This window comes from Paramisgurnus dabryanus, chromosome 3 (assembly GCF_030506205.2).
Source record: "Paramisgurnus dabryanus chromosome 3, PD_genome_1.1, whole genome shotgun sequence".
Classification (NCBI taxonomy): Eukaryota; Metazoa; Chordata; class Actinopteri; order Cypriniformes; family Cobitidae; genus Paramisgurnus; species Paramisgurnus dabryanus.
The window spans coordinates 50,842,714-50,859,132 of NC_133339.1; the positions used below are offsets into that span (position 1 = coordinate 50,842,714).

General features: G+C 39.5%; 1 long non-coding RNA gene across 1 annotated transcript; it reads right to left on the minus strand.

The window, feature by feature from the left end:
- Positions 1-1,953: 1,953 nt before the first annotated feature.
- LOC135761074 (uncharacterized) lies at positions 1,954-15,082 on the minus strand. Its single transcript, XR_010537699.2, has 6 exons — positions 14,768-15,082; positions 14,537-14,599; positions 13,933-14,093; positions 12,283-12,345; positions 3,097-3,159; positions 1,954-2,266 (listed from the first exon to the last, which is right to left on the minus strand). It is a non-coding gene; the product is annotated as an uncharacterized lncRNA (long non-coding RNA).
- Between the last annotated feature and the right edge of the window lie 1,337 nt (positions 15,083-16,419).

Here is a 16,419-nt window from a genome sequence, read left to right on the forward strand (position 1 = left end):
AAATAGTAAGTTGAGAGTACAGTAAGGTGTTTAGGGGGATTGTTAACACACTTATGTAATCAGATTTTAAATATTTAATTGTTAAATATGTTTAAATACATTTTAACCATATTTGATAGAGTCCCAAGTTGTTGACTATATTGACATTATAACTGAGGTCAAGAGCTCTCATTAACAGTTTGTCCCATGTCTATAGCCACTTTTGTTGCCTAATTATAAGCCTTCAAAAATGCACCAAGGTGATATTTTAAAGGTCCGTATTTCAAAGCAGGTGCCATGTAGATTCTTTATACTGACAAATGTTAATCTGCAGGTCAAGACCTTTCTAACGATGTATTTGGCTTAGCTCTACAACAAACTTTTCATGTTCTCATTTCAAGTACACAAGCCATCTCAGGTGTAGTGTCAGAGAGCACTTTGAAGGCTCAATAAGGTTAGGGTTAGATCAAATAAAGCTGTTTGTTTGTTTCTGGCTGTGTAAACAGACCCCACACCTTGATGAATACCTGGTGTTGGCCACACACACAAACTGTGCATTTCTGTTTGGGCTTTTATGCATAGACTATCTATTTATGTTAATGCTGCTATGATAATTAAAAACATACCATTAATAAATAAGACCATAGTCTGGTGGGTAGTCATCTCCGATTGTAGGCTAGTAGATGATTATTAGGCCTATTGGTTGTCAAAACCCAGATTAACAAACATTAAACACAATGTTTGCTCAGAATGTAAATAATGTATGCTCTCTTGCATCTTTTGTAGCCTATTTATGTTTAAATGTTTTCTTTTGAGCTCAACTAAAAATGGCAAACAGGCCTATTTAGTTTATCCATTAGAGCACCATTTCCCTCCTTCCAAACCTGTCACTTTGAGAAACTGAATGCTTCTGCTATGTGTACAGTATAGGAAGCCTATGTATTGTTTCATGTTCCTTCTTTCTAAGCAGAAAGACAGGCCTGAGCAGTATGCAAACTATATCATGAATGTATGTGGATCAGGTGTGTCAGTCCAGTCATAACAATTCTGCCCATATAAAAGTACTAAAGTAATTTATAGTAAATACCCATACTATAGTAAAGTGTAGTATACAGTATATATTATTTAAAACTTTGTTAATGAATGCTACAGCATACTGTAGAGTAATAAAAACACTTTAAAAACAGATGTGTTAAAACAACACAATCAGTTTTATTATTGTAACACCACATTTTGTTACTTGTGTTGTCACTTTAATTTTAACACAAAATGTGAAATTACTTAATCATTCCAAAAAATTCCTTACAACTGAGCATAGCCAGTTTTTTAACTCATGATGTGTTTCTGGTCTCGATTTGTTTGTATTACTTTCAATTCATATATAAATATATATTTCTGTCATGATGGTTCTTTTCATAACATTAAATGTGATAATAGAGATTTGCTTAAACTTTATCTGTACAATGGAGGAAAATCACTTTGATAAAGCAGATACACATAACATCATCATCCCCATCATCGTTCATAGCAACCATTATATTTAAATTGTACTGTTCTGTTGTATATCAAAGTATCCACAAGTATCACTACTGCTCTGACATAAACCAACTTTTCGATATCCAATTTGCCAAATACCGCTCAGTGACAGCAAGACTGCGAAAAAGAAGTGAAAGTTATGTAAAATATTTAATCATAACATGAAATCGAACTTTGACTCACTGTATTGAAAAGTATGGTTAGGCCCTTGCCAACACCCAACCATACCGAACCATTGATAAAAGATGAAACAATAGGCTACTTATCATTTACAACCTGTGGCCTAAATTCAGTACAATAGATATTAATTGGTCCCCAAATGTCCCAGGTAAAGGGACCACACTTATGGTGCCAACAAATGACAACAATAAATACAAATTAGAGTGAATGAAAAATCTGTTTTATTATAAGTGTTATCATTACAATAAATTAGCATGAAAAAGATTAAATGGCACCTAATACATAAAAAAATGTGTGTGTGTGTGTGTGGGTCATGAACAAAGTAAAAACAGCTCAAAGTTAAAACATAAAACATCTTGTGTAACTAGCATGTTTCCTATGATGCAGCGCTACAGGCTGTTTGCATTGTGTCTTGACACTGGCATTTAAGGCACATGTTTTTTTAAAACCACATGCAGTGTGTGACCATGATTGTGACACTGTGCACTGTGACCATGAACGCCACTTCTTTGAAGCATTCTTCTTCCTGTCATCGAAAGGACGCGGCAGACACAGCACAAATTTCCTCCATCTATCAAAACAAATATATAAGTCAAGCCAGTTAGTTGAATTAATACTCATGAGCATATTTTAAGTAACATTTCAAAGGCAGTTTATTCATTTGTAACTATTGTCAAATTAAAATGTGGGTATTGCTGACTCTCAATCATAAGATACAAGCAGGTCAACAAAGAAGAATTCATGGGGCAAATTTCAGAAAGCGGAAACAAGGAAAACTCTGGGTTTTCCATTTCAGAAATGTATGTAAATCAAACATGATTAAGAAGAATCATCAATTTAAAAAATCTCACCACCACTTTAACATAACTAACTGTAATGCCATAACTCATACAGTCGTAGGTTGGCCTGTTCTAGCCATTCATAGGCTTGTACACGGGAACATCATCATTTTAAAAGCAATTGTTGGTGTGCTCACCTACTATCTCTGTTTGTAATTTAAGACAATGTCCTGGACAACACCCTTTAAGATGTTTTTATACATTAGGTCCCAAATGTATGTACAGAACTCTGTTTATGTATTCTGCACGTTCTGCCAGGAAACTGCCCCTTGAAAGACTTACAAAGTGAATCTAGTTTAATGCTGTTAGATCCTAAATGAAAAATTTGGAGGCAGATTTGTCACAATGTGTTACTGTGTAGTGGATTGTTTCCCTTTTTAAATGTTTTGGTCTATGGTTCTGTTCCAATATCTGTTCTTGTTAAAGTATTGTAATCTGTTGAAACTACCTGTTTTTATACATGTTGCTGCCTCCAAACCAGGTCTACTTGGCCTGGTCTACTATAAGGAAGAGCTTATTATTCACAATGGGACATACAAATCACCACAATGTGAAAAGATACCTTAATCTGCAGTCATCACGGTAGCTACAGTAGTGGCTGTTTCTGAGGACTTTTCTTCCAGCTCTGTAGAACATTAAACATAATAACAACATTCTTAATACAACATTTGAATCTAAATTACAAATTCATAATGCAATGTGTCAACATTTATACTGTCAATAGTTAATTAGAAAATTGTAGGTTAAATACAGATACAGTACCATTCATTGTTTGCATCTAATTATCAACAGCCAATTCAAAGTGTAAAATTATCAGAATACCAACCATATAGACCATTTTGCAAGATGTAAACAATACTGGTCCAGAAACACTTCCTGTTTCAGTTTGTAACCGTTTTCTTTATTTCACACATAAAGAAAACATCTTAAAAATGTTTCTTTAACTTTGTCATTAAGTTTTCTATGTCCTGTTGGTTGTATTTTATCCCAACGTTAATGTTGTGTTAAAGGGAACCCCGATTATTAAGACAAATAGGCCTAAATATGCTACAATCGCTCTCTCCTACAAAATGCATAATTATAAGTACATAAAATATTTTTGTTATTTAAAAAATCTTCACAGTGTTTTACGGAATCTGAGCTGTGAAGGCAGCCATTATTTTCGCGCGCGCAGTGCATTCTGGGTCGATGACGTGTATAGGTTGCGTTCAGAACAGATGGGTAGGCTGTAAACAGTAGCTACATCCTAAACGTGTATATGATGCCACATTGTGCAGCGTTTGGTTGCAATTTTCAATCCAAAGGAAATAAGGGGAGTGATGTAAGCCTCCACTGCTTTCCAAAGGAGAAACAAATACGAAAAGAGTGGGAAGTTGCTTGTCACTCTGATCCGGAATACAGTGCAAGATCATCTGAGTTTTCTCAAAGCACCCAGGGATCACAAGCTTCAAGTAACACACATAGAGAAAATAGGCTTTTTCTAGTTTTTGAGGAACAGTTAAACCAATTGCTTCAGCGTTGTGTAAAGTGTGGCTCCCTGATTGTGCAGGAAGAAGTAAAAGAGCTAAAAAATGAAGGATCACAGTTGACACTAGAGCTCACATGTGCTAACAGCTGTAGTTACAGATGGCAGTCTCAGCCTACTCTGAGTGGGACTAAAGGGACAGGAAACCTGCTTTTAACAGCATCAGTTTTCTTCAGTGGCATTCATTTTGCTAAATTTGAACGTTTCTGTAGTAACATGAATCTCAAAACAATAAGTGAAGACACATACACATCACTGAGGAAGAAGTTTGTGTTTCCTGTTGTTGAAAAAACATGGATTAAAGAGCAGAGTACAGTGTTAACTAACATGAAATCACAAGAAATTGTTGAAGTCTGTGGAGATGGCCGGTGTGACTCTCCGGGGCACTCAGCCAAATACTGTACATACACTTTTTTAGATGCACAGAGTGAAAGGGTTGTGGACTTCAAGGTAATAAGCTGCACTGAAGTGTCGAGCTCTAATACCATGGAAATAAAAGGTTTTAAAGATGCTCTCAAAACCATAGAAGACAATGGAGTGAAGGTCTCAACCATCTCCACTGACAGACATCCACAAATTGTCAAAGAAATGAGGGTCAATAATTCAGAAAAATGCCATCAATTTGACCCTTGGCATGTGGCGAAAGGAGTGTCCAAAAAATTGGCAACTGAAGCTAAGAGAAGGGAATGTGAAGGCCTGGGACAGTGGATTCCATCTATTATAAATCATTTGTGGTGGAGTGCACAAACTTGTGAGGGTAATGCTGAAGTGTTGAAAGAGAAATGGATATCTGTAATACACCATGTTACCAACCGACACGACTGGCCAGGGAACAGGCACTATCACCAATGTGCTCATGAGCCCCTTGATGAGATGAACCAGAGAAGAAAGCTTTGGTTAAAGCCAGGATCTGAAGCCCACATTGCACTTGTGAAGGTTGTGAAACACACGCGGCTTTTGAAAGACCTGGATCATCTGACAAAGTGCATCCACACAACAAAACTAGAGGTATGATCAAATACAGATATATTTAATATTATGCTATGCATTATGATGTGAGTCACATATTTTAATAGTTTCATTTCAAATTCAAATTTGTTTCAGGTATACAGTATCACTCCATGTACCTGAAATACCTCCCAAAGAGAACACATTTTGGATATGATGTGATGATCCATGCCTCCATGCTTGCTGCTCTAGATCATAACAACAATGTGAACAGGGAACAGGTGTGTGAACTGTAATAAATCCTATCATTTGCAAGCACAATGGCTGCGTTACACTTGGCATTAACATGTGACCTGTATCTGGATGTTGTCCACATACACATTGAAAAGACAAGTGTAAACGTGGTTCTGGTCAGAATGGTATCCGTTAAATGTGTCCAGGTTTGGAGGTAGTCGAAGGATGCATTGTAATCATATCTCAGTGTAGATCCCGCTGCCCAGTCCCAAAACATGCTGTCAGAAATAATGGCCAGACGCAGTTTACACAATAAATTAAACTTATTTGGAACTTACAAGAAACGTCAATATTTAAAACACTTTATTTAGACTTAGAATAATCGTCAATATGTCAAACGCTTTATTTAAACTTACATGATATTGTGTGTGTAATTTATAGTGCTGGGCAAAAGTTAATCGCAATTAATCAAATTTCAAATACAAGTTTGTTTTTACATTATAAATGTGTGTGTACTGTGTATAATTTCTTGATATATAAAAATACACACATATGCCTGTATTTTTATACTATATATATAATTAAATTGAAAAATTAACCTACACATACATTTGTGTGTATTTATATATATATATATATAAAGTAATTATATATATGTCCTGTTGGGCTAATGATCAGATCATGGTGATCGCATGTTAATGTCAAGGGTAAATAGCCTTTGTGACACTGGATATTGCACATCAAAGTGTTCCTATAACACCTTGTCAGTTGTTCATATTTCTGTTTATGAACAGGCTGTTCTTCAAGATGGGGAGAGTGTTGGTGAACCTAAGTTCAAAATCTCATGGAGCAAAGTCCACAAGACATTCAGAGCAAGACCAGTGCTTGTTGAAAAGAACTACAGCTACATGGCAGTAATGATTGCAGATGTTCTCTCCTCTGTGTTGGATTCAAAACAAGTCTTAGTTGAAATTGTTAGGAATGACAGAACTCAGAGATCCCAACGCAGAGATTTTATTTCACAAAATGTAGAGGAGACAAACACACAATGGATTCAGGAGGATGGAGAAAACACTAATGACAGTCAATATGTATAGTAGAAAACTCTCTGTGTTCGTGTGTGTGATGAAGAGGTGAAGAGATAACTCAAGTGAGTCGAACCACGCGATCCTCTTGTAACGTCACAATGTGGGAAACACAGCCGGGCTGTAGGACATCCACAGAGATGTAAACACTGACGAAATCCTGGCGGGCACGGAGAGAGATTCCTGGCGGGGCACAGAGAGAGAGAGTTAGGCTGACGGAGTCTTCAGCTGACAAAGCGCTGGACAGCGCACGCTACTGGTCAGCACAAGCCGTGGGACAGCGCTCGGAGAGCCACTGATGTAGAGAGCGCAATACTCGACTGTGCCACACAATTCGGGAACCCAGACTGCAGTGATATGCAGTAAACCAGCAGAGATGGAGGACGAAGACTGGAAACTATATCCACAATAGCGTGACAACGGGGCGGGAAATATAAGGGGCAAAGGTATCAGATAGCACAGATATAAATCAGAAAACTTTCAAGCAAGACAGGACAGGAACTAGACAAAGCTAGCGGGCACGGACATACAAAGACGAACTTGCAACGAGACACTGAAAACACAGGGAATATATACTGAACAGATGAGGGGAAAACAAGCTACAGGTGAGGATGACACAATGAGGAAATCACACATGAAAACAGTACACTAGACTAAACAAGACATAAAAAACAAAGACTAGAGGAAGCAAGGGAGCAGGGAAAAATGACAACACCCAATGACAAGAGAATACAAGGGAGTCACAAAAAGTCACAAGACACGGGAAAAACGTGGTCTAATATGACAATACCAAAACCACGTTCTCCCACACAAAACATTGTACTGTTAGGACCCTGCCATACAAAACTAGATATAATTACCAACAAGATTATGGCAGAGTCCTAACAGGACCCCCCCCTCAAGGGACGCCCCCTGGCGGCCCTCAAGGAGAGACACAGGACAAGACAGACTGGACACTGGACAACATCCACGAAAACATCACAAAGACCAATAGAGGAAGACAAAACAGAACAACTAGAGGGTTAGGGTGGGACAACAAAAACAACAAACAAGGGAGGGGGGGGCGGGGGAACAACAACGTTCACAGGGGGGGAAGGGGTGGGACTGGGTACAGGGCGAGCCTTCTGACCCCGGGGAGAAGCTGAGGGTTGGGTGCGTGGAGGCCGGGCAGGCCTAACGGGGTTCTTAGGGGAGGAAACAGCTTGGGGCAGGTCAGGAAAAACAAAGTCTGATTTTGAAGGCTGAGGGGAAACAGGAACAGTGACAGGGGGCGCTGCGACCAGCAGCGGAGACCACACAGGAACAGACACAGGGGCCGCTGCGGACGGCAGCGGAGACGGGACAGGGACAATGACTGGAGGTGCAGCGGGCGGCTGCGGAGACAACAAAGGGACAGAGACAGGGGCCGCTGCGGACGGCAGCGGAGACGAGACCGGAATCATGACAGGGGAGGCTGCGGACGGCAGCGACGATGAGACAGGGACAATGACAGAGGACTGCAGCGGAGGCTGCGCAGACGCCAGAGACTGCAGCGGAGGCTGCGCAGATGCCAGAGGCTGCAGCGGATCAGGGGCCTGAGAGGTGGCAGCAGGCTGCAGAGCCGAGGAACCCTTCTTCCTCTTCTTTTTCTTGGGACGCGGAGCAGAGAACGGGGCAGGTGGAATGAGCGCCGTGGTGGGAGAGGCAAGATCCGTGGAGGACCCCCCGGACGCCGACTCCCACGAGATCCTCCTCTCACGCTTCCCTCGAAGGCTGACTGGCGGGGCGGAGCTTACCGGACACGACGTGGAAGGCGCAGAGCTCTCCTGAGTCATCACCCCGACAACACAACCCTCCGGGATGGGTGGCAAAGGGACAGAATGAGTGGTGACAGTAGAATCCCCTGGCTCTTCACGGTTCATAAGATACTCCACTGTCTCCGGGAAGGCCAGGGGTCTCAGGGTCCTTTGCTCTGCCGCAGTGAGGGGCTTGTCGAGGCAGCTGTTAAATATGACTTTTAACTCTGCCTCTTTGAAACCGGAGTATTTGGCAGCCCTCAAAAAGTCCATCGCGAAGTCCTTCACATTAGCCCCCTTCTGCCGGAGGCCGAACAGGACATGCGCTTGGTGACTTCTGTAAGCAGTCCAGGATGGGTCCATCTCCGCGGGATCCATTAGTGGCAAGTTCGTCCTGTTAGGAATGACAGAACTCAGAGATCCCAACGCAGAGATTTTATTTCACAAAATGTAGAGGAGACAAACACACAATGGATTCAGGAGGATGGAGAAAACACTAATGACAGTCAATATGTATAGTAGAAAACTCTCGGTGTTCGTGTGTGTGATGAAGAGGTGAAGAGATAACTCAAGTGAGTCGAACCACGCGATCCTCTTGTAACGTCACAATGTGGGAAACACAGCCGGGCTGTAGGACATCCACAGAGATGTAAACACTGACGAAATCCTGGCGGGCACGGAGAGAGATTCCTGGCGGGGCACAGAGAGAGAGAGTTAGGCTGACGGAGTCTTCAGCTGACAAAGCGCTGGACAGCGCACGCTACTGGTCAGCACAAGCCGTGGGACAGCGCTCGGAGAGCCACTGATGTAGAGAGCGCAATACTCGACTGTGCCACACAATTCGGGAACCCAGACTGCAGTGATATGCAGTAAACCAGCAGAGATGGAGGACGAAGACTGGAAACTATATCCACAATAGCGTGACAACGGGGCGGGAAATATAAGGGGCAAAGGTATCAGATAGCACAGATATAAATCAGAAAACTTTCAAGCAAGACAGGACAGGAACTAGACAAAGCTAGCGGGCACGGACATACAAAGACGAACTTGCAACGAGACACTGAAAACACAGGGAATATATACTGAACAGATGAGGGGAAAACAAGCTACAGGTGAGGATGACACAATGAGGAAATCACACATGAAAACAGTACACTAGACTAAACAAGACATAAAAAACAAAGACTAGAGGAAGCAAGGGAGCAGGGAAAAATGACAACACCCAATGACAAGAGAATACAAGGGAGTCACAAAAAGTCACAAGACACGGGAAAAACGTGGTCTAATATGACAATACCAAAACCACGTTCTCCCACACAAAACATTGTACTGTTAGGACCCTGCCATACAAAACTAGATATAATTACCAACAAGATTATGGCAGAGTCCTAACAGAAATGTGCAATATGTTTTATTTTGAATTCTACTGAAGCACACATAGTACTTTAAACAAACATTTACCGGTATTTATAATTGGAGTACATGCAACATTTTTATTTAAACACTACACATTTGGTATGATACGCTCTTTTGTTGCAAGCATAGCTTGTGCTCTTGCCAAAAGGCATTGAAATGTAAACTATCCAGCTATATGTTATTAAAATCCCTCCACGCCTCATCTACTTCTGCATTATCATTGTCTTCATTTTCAAACCCTGTATAAATTCCATTTTGTTCAGAGTAGACGTTTCTTATTTTGTTAACCGCACATGATGGAATGACTCTGCGTACTCTTCTCCCTAGCCAGCCATGCATCCACCATGTAAACTGACGATATGCAGCATATCTGTAAGACCTTAAAGGCAGAAATTTGAAAAGAATTATCCTATTACGTTATGAAATGGTAATTTAAGATGTTTGTCATAACCAATAAAAAACTGAAGCCTTCACTGAAAGTGCACAATCCAGGTAACTTTTTTTCACTTTTTGTAGGCTACTAGGCATACTCGGATAACCATGTTCACGTTTTACTTGCCTATTAGTGACCTGATTACGATTTGGTAGACCAGCATTATGGCGGTCATGAAGGCTGACGAGGGCTGCCCATAAAACATCTGTATTGAGGCAAACTGCATTAAAGTTGTCGTGTGCTGTGATACACGGATTATCTGTAAATACAATCAAAGCATGTTGTCATAGCCTTTTGCAATGTTCTTATCAGAATCACAATTCGCTTTATTGCCACAGGTTTATGCAAACAAACAAGGAAGTTGACTGAAAATATTTTCTCTAACAGTGCAACACTCACTTAACATATAAAGAATAAAATCAAAGCTCAGTATGAAATCTAATAGTAATAAAAAAATAAAGTATGGAGTATAACAATACTATAAAATTTTGAAATGTATTAAAAATATGGTAACACTATTTTATAGTGTTCATGTTACATGTAGCCTACTTACCATAGTAATAACAGTAAAATATGCATAATTACATACAACTAACCCTCAACCTAATCCTATGCTAAGTACATGTAGTAGTTACTTAATATTACTCCGTACTTAAATGTTTAATTACACTGTAACAATGACACCTAAGTGTAACCAAATATATAATAATTTGAGAGAAAAGGAATAGTCCAAATCACTATAGTAGGGGAGAGCAGAAAAACTTAATTTGAAAATCTCCTCACATTTAAAAGCAATTTACTTTTATTTTGAAAAACTGAGAAGTGAGACTTCAGGATGTGTTAGAGCACTAAATAACCTGTAGATTGATCGGTACTTGAACAGATGTAACGACAAACACAACGCGTTATACGAAAAAATGATCGCTTTTGGAATTTACTTATCATGGTTGAAAACACCTTTCTGGATCTACACGTGGAAATCGGTGAGTAAATAACGCGATATTTGTCAGGTCTTTCAAGGGTTTTGTGCTAAAGATGCTGTCATAGTTTGGGATGCAAATGTTATCAGGGAGAAAATCGCTATGTTATTCTCGTCCCACGTTACTTTTGCCACGGTTCTCCACAAAATTGAAGTTGTTAAATATGTAGTGCAAGGCAATTCAGTGCAATAGTAATTATTAATAACAATATCGTGATTGAAAGATTTTAAATGTACATGAGATGAGCTGAACAGTGTCGACTTTGTTCAGTGTAAGGGGGGAGAGGGTCTTTTTCTGCGTTCAACATAGTGACTGCTTAGGGAAAATAAAGCAAGACGGCGTTAGGCTTATTAAATTATTTGTACTGATAGTACGATTGCCTGATCTAGCCTATACTTGGCCTAACGTTACCCTGGACAGCTGCTGACAAAAAGTGAAGCTCTTTACAGCAAACGCTCTCGTTCTCGCTTGGCATTGGCAAGCAGTTGCCGCACAGACACCATCTGTTGTGCCCAACTCTCGCTTCCTCAACTCTCTGGTAATCTTCAGGCCTATCGTCTTCCGCGCTATTCTCGGGATTTAGGCCTACGGTGAGCTCGGGTTCAAACTGAAAAGGCTGAACGGCAGACTTGTTCATTTCTCTAATCGGTACTGTCAAAACCGGTCAAACTGCTGCAATCCATTGACAGTACGCAACCTTTACACGTCACTACCCAGAATGCACTGAGACGTAAATAACAATGGCGGCCTACGAGTGAACGGATTTTTGTCTTTTTTTAATAAAAACAAAACCATTTGAAATGTTTTGGTATCACCCTTTTACAGCTGACACCCACGTTAATCTTAAAAGGCCAACATGACGCACTAGTCGGGGTTCCTTTTAAAAAACTGATACGGGAAGTGCTTCTGGACCAGTGTTGTTTACATCTTGCAAAATGGTCTATAAAAGATGTTAAATGTCACCTGAAAAAATATTGTATATATAAATTGTAATTTTCAAACAAGTGAGCTTTTCTCTTTGTGTCCAATATCAATGGCAGACTTTTCAGAAGAGTAGTTTTAATTAAGCTTGAACTTAAGCAATACCATTCAAAATGTATTACAATGAAAAGAACTAACATTTTCACACATGGCCTCTAAACGTTCTGGGCAACATCTGCTGTGTCTGTTGATTTGAAGATGTTAAACTATCACACACAGATTTCATCTTTTGATTTGATTATTGTTTCGATAATGTGTACAGTGGTGAAATGTACAGTGTAATGACCACAATTACATATCTAGTAAACTATGCTTCTTAAGTTTAATGTTATATATTTATTTAAAGATAAAATAAAAACAACTCAGCGTACCTTCTGCGTCCATCGCCTATGACATTCCTTCTGCTTTGTCAGTGGAGTTGCATTGTGCTGCATCTAATTATGTATAGGGAAAAAAGAAACACTTAAGGGCGATATATAGTCGTGCGTAGGTCCTACGGCGTAGCAGCGACGGCGTAGGTTCCGCGTCGGTTTTCATTTATACTTGTGCGTCGCCGTCCGCGTCGACGTGCAAAGACACGCGAAACCGCTGGTTGGCAGTAATCACGCGTGTAACCACAGTAGCAGCAGAAGTCACAGAAGAAGAAGCTAAGCAAGTAAACCCACAAACGAAGAAAAAATAGCAACTTGTTGTGTATAATTTGAGAAGACCAGCAATGATGTAAGTAAATAAACAGCGACTTATGTTGCAGTTTGAGTTAAATCACTCCTCAACTTGGCTCATCTTTGTTTTCACCGTCTCAAACGGAAATACCTATGACGCAGTTTTTTTTACCTGACGGGAGGGGTTTTGGTGGACCAATCACAGCGCTTACGGTCCGCGTAGAGCCAACGCGCTGTTAGAAATTTTGTGAGGTGCGCGTCAGGCTACGCAGAGCTACGCACAGGCTACGAATAGCCTACGCCTTAGCTACGCCGTAGGACCTACGCATGACTATAAATCGCCCTTTAGAAGCATAACAAATAACTGGTCTTTCTGCATCACACAGCAGTATTAATAGAGAAATATAATTTTATAGATAAAATTCAACTGTTGCCAAGGGCCATCACAATCACTAGTCAAATTCAACTAAACAGCTATAGGATATTCTGGAGAGGGGCCTTTTTAGAAAATGTGTCCACTGAAATGAGGAAACTGCAACTAAGAAATAGTGTTACATACAGAATCTATAACCTGAATCTGTTTCAATTGAATAACATTTAATTTTTAAAGTGCCAATTCATAACAAATTTCCCTCACACAGCACTTTTCAAACAGAGTAGGCCTAGACCATACGGTACTCTTTATATTATTAGGCTACAAACTCTCAGAAAAAAGGTACATGAAGATACAAAAGTTGACATTGGGGCAGTACCTTTTCAAAAAGTACACTTTTGTACCTAAAAGGTATACATTGGTACCGCCAAGCTACATGCTGGTACCTCATAGGTACACCTAAATGGTACATTTTAGCACCTTTTTAAAAGGTAGTGTACCAGTGACAAAAAGGTACAACTTTTATACCTTTTTTTTCTGAGAGTGGAGTGGCAACTTCCTTTTAATATGCAGCAACCTCATGCAGAACCATGGTTCAGAATGGGCAGCCATTTGCCTCGACTGGTTGGGGTGAGGAGACATGGAGAAATACAGTGACCCACACTCTAAAATGGCTGGGTTCAAAAATGTTGGGTAAATATTGGACAGAACACACTACTGGGTTAATATTGACCCAATGCTGGGTTGTTTTAACCCAACTGCTCCGTTATTATACCCCATGGTTGCATAACAACAATCCAGCATTTGTTCTTTTCAATATTTACTCATTATGAGTCAAAACTTAACCCACCCAGTTCTGCACTATACAAAGACTCACATGTAGGCCCATATTATTGTTTAGTTAACTTTTTTTCCCACTTTGCATAGAGCCAAATTATCTGCCGAAACACAGGTGGAGAAACACAACCACTGTTAATCTCACTTACTGATTTCAAATGAAATCATCTCAGCAGCTTGCAAAATGGCCTCCAATTGCTTCCTTCCACAATAGGATGGCTTTTTGAAAGTAAGGCTGTTGGGCAGTCCTGCAACTTTAACTGTCATGCCTTGATTTACCAGGGGAGCCTTCCAGTACCTCCGGCATCCTCTGAAAGACACGGGCAAACACATGTATGTACATGTTACACATTGTAACACAGTCGGACAATTGTGACTCTCCCATCCTGTTAATAGCTAGTGTATTGGCTGTAAACAGTCATTTTGGTAATGTGTCATAATCGTATGGTTGATGGACACAAATAAGTTATTGATTTGATAATAATGCCATGAAAACATGAAGGTAAATTAGGTTATCAAGACTTAAAAAGTGTTTGAACATATGCTTCCTATAATTTTGGTTAAACAGATCTTGCTCTTTTCTCAGCAGTACATTGATCTCAACTCTGGTTCTCGGTGTTGCGGCTGAGGAGCTGGCTACAGATGTAACAACAGACAACAATCAATTTTATAAAACTATTATGTTTATTAGCACTATTACGGACCTGAGTCCATTTCTGTGGATATATGGATATTTTGTATAACCAATATTACCTTTGAAATGCAGTGCAAAGTTCAATGTGTCTGTTAAGTCCAGGAAATCGCTCGTTTGGTCTTCTTTTTCAATTGAAAAAAAATTGGAAATAAACATGTTAAAATAAAGTGATTGAAAGTACGGACTTGGAAATCTATGAACAGATAAAAATATACATTTATTAAAGCAACTTAAGTGTAAATAAAAAATTAACCAAATGAAGAAGAAAACTGAAATATAATTAACTTTACCAGTGGAGGATTGAACATTTGTAGAATTTCTTCAGCCTCTCTGGTAGCTGCTCCAAATTCAGCATTGCCAGCTTTCATTTCAAGATGCTTTGAAATAGTTGCAGCTTCCTGGCATAACTGGTCAAAACCTGAAGATGCCATATTGATGAAAAGAAAGAATGCAAAGAGAAATAGGCAAAACAAACTGAAAGAGGGACAAACAGAGAGAGGGGGGAGAGTGAGAGAGAGTGAGTGAGTGTGTGTGTATACGTAGGAGAGTAGGGCTGTGCTAAATAATCGTCTGCGATTCTCATGCGTGTTTCATCAGTAAAGCCGGTTCCGTGATTAGAAGTAAATCGTCATCAGCTGCTTTCAGATGGAGCGGCATTTACTACACAGACTCGTAGTTCACAGAGAAGCTAGGCAAAACCAGGTTTAAAATCGAGGAAAATCGACTCCGACGATTTGCCTAGCTTCTCTGTGAACTACGGGTCTGTGTAATAAATGCCGCTCCATCTGAAAGCAGCTGATGACGATTTACTTTTAATCACGGAACCGGCTTTACTGATGAAACACGCATGAGAATCGCAGACGATTATTTTGCACAGCCCTATAGAAGAGTGAGTTGGAGAGTGAGTGAGTTAGTAGGAGAGTGAGTTGGAGAGTGAGTGAGTGAGTAGGAGAGCTTTTGCAAGGGATGGCTCTTAAAAGAGCCGTTGGTTTAAATGTTGCGGAGCGTGTAGATGGAGGAGTATGAGATGTATGTGAAGAAACTGCAAGACAAAAAAAATGTGAATTACACATTTTGGATATTTTTAATTCTTTATTTGCTAAACATTGTATGAGTATAACTATTTACAACAAACCCCAAGATCCGCCCACTATCATAAGACTATATAATAAGATAAATAAATAAATAAAACGGCAATATAATAAAACTGACCAAAAAAGAAAGATCTGAATGTCTAAAGATTTCTGAATTGTACATCAAATGTATTAAAAGCATGTTGTTGGTGTTACTGTTTTTACTATGTATAAAAAGGCTGAACTACTGTGGTAAAAGCATAAGGTTTGCTGTTACTGTACTACAAAATACCACAGTAGAAGTAGACTAACTGCCGTAAAAACATGGTACGATTTGTGTGCTATAAACACAAAATACCACAGTAGAAGTACTTTGGTAGTTAATTCCAAAAATATGAATATAATAAAACGATCTAGGATCTGTCACGTTATGTTAATGGTGACTAACATAACGTGAATAACTTTTAATCACACGCTAATCAATCACTCAATGCTTAATTATGTGTTGTGTTGAACTTATTTGGAACAAAAAGAAAGAATGTAATATAGATGACCAATACAATTCAGAGTACATTTAGAAGCCGATCTGGATTAAAAAAGAACATATAATGAATTTAATATCGAACAAACAGACACTTTATAGTATACTCACCAAGATGTGGCGACGTTTGTAAACAGATGATAAATATCGCGATGATGTGCGAACGAGATTTGGGTCACGGCAGGGGCGTAGCCACAGGTGTGCCGGAGTCACCCACAGTAGCACACCTAAAATGGATGCAGAATATTTATTTATAGTTTCAAAAAAATGTTTTTAATAAACTTGGGCTGTTGTTGTTTACTTAGAATATATATATATATTTTTAAAA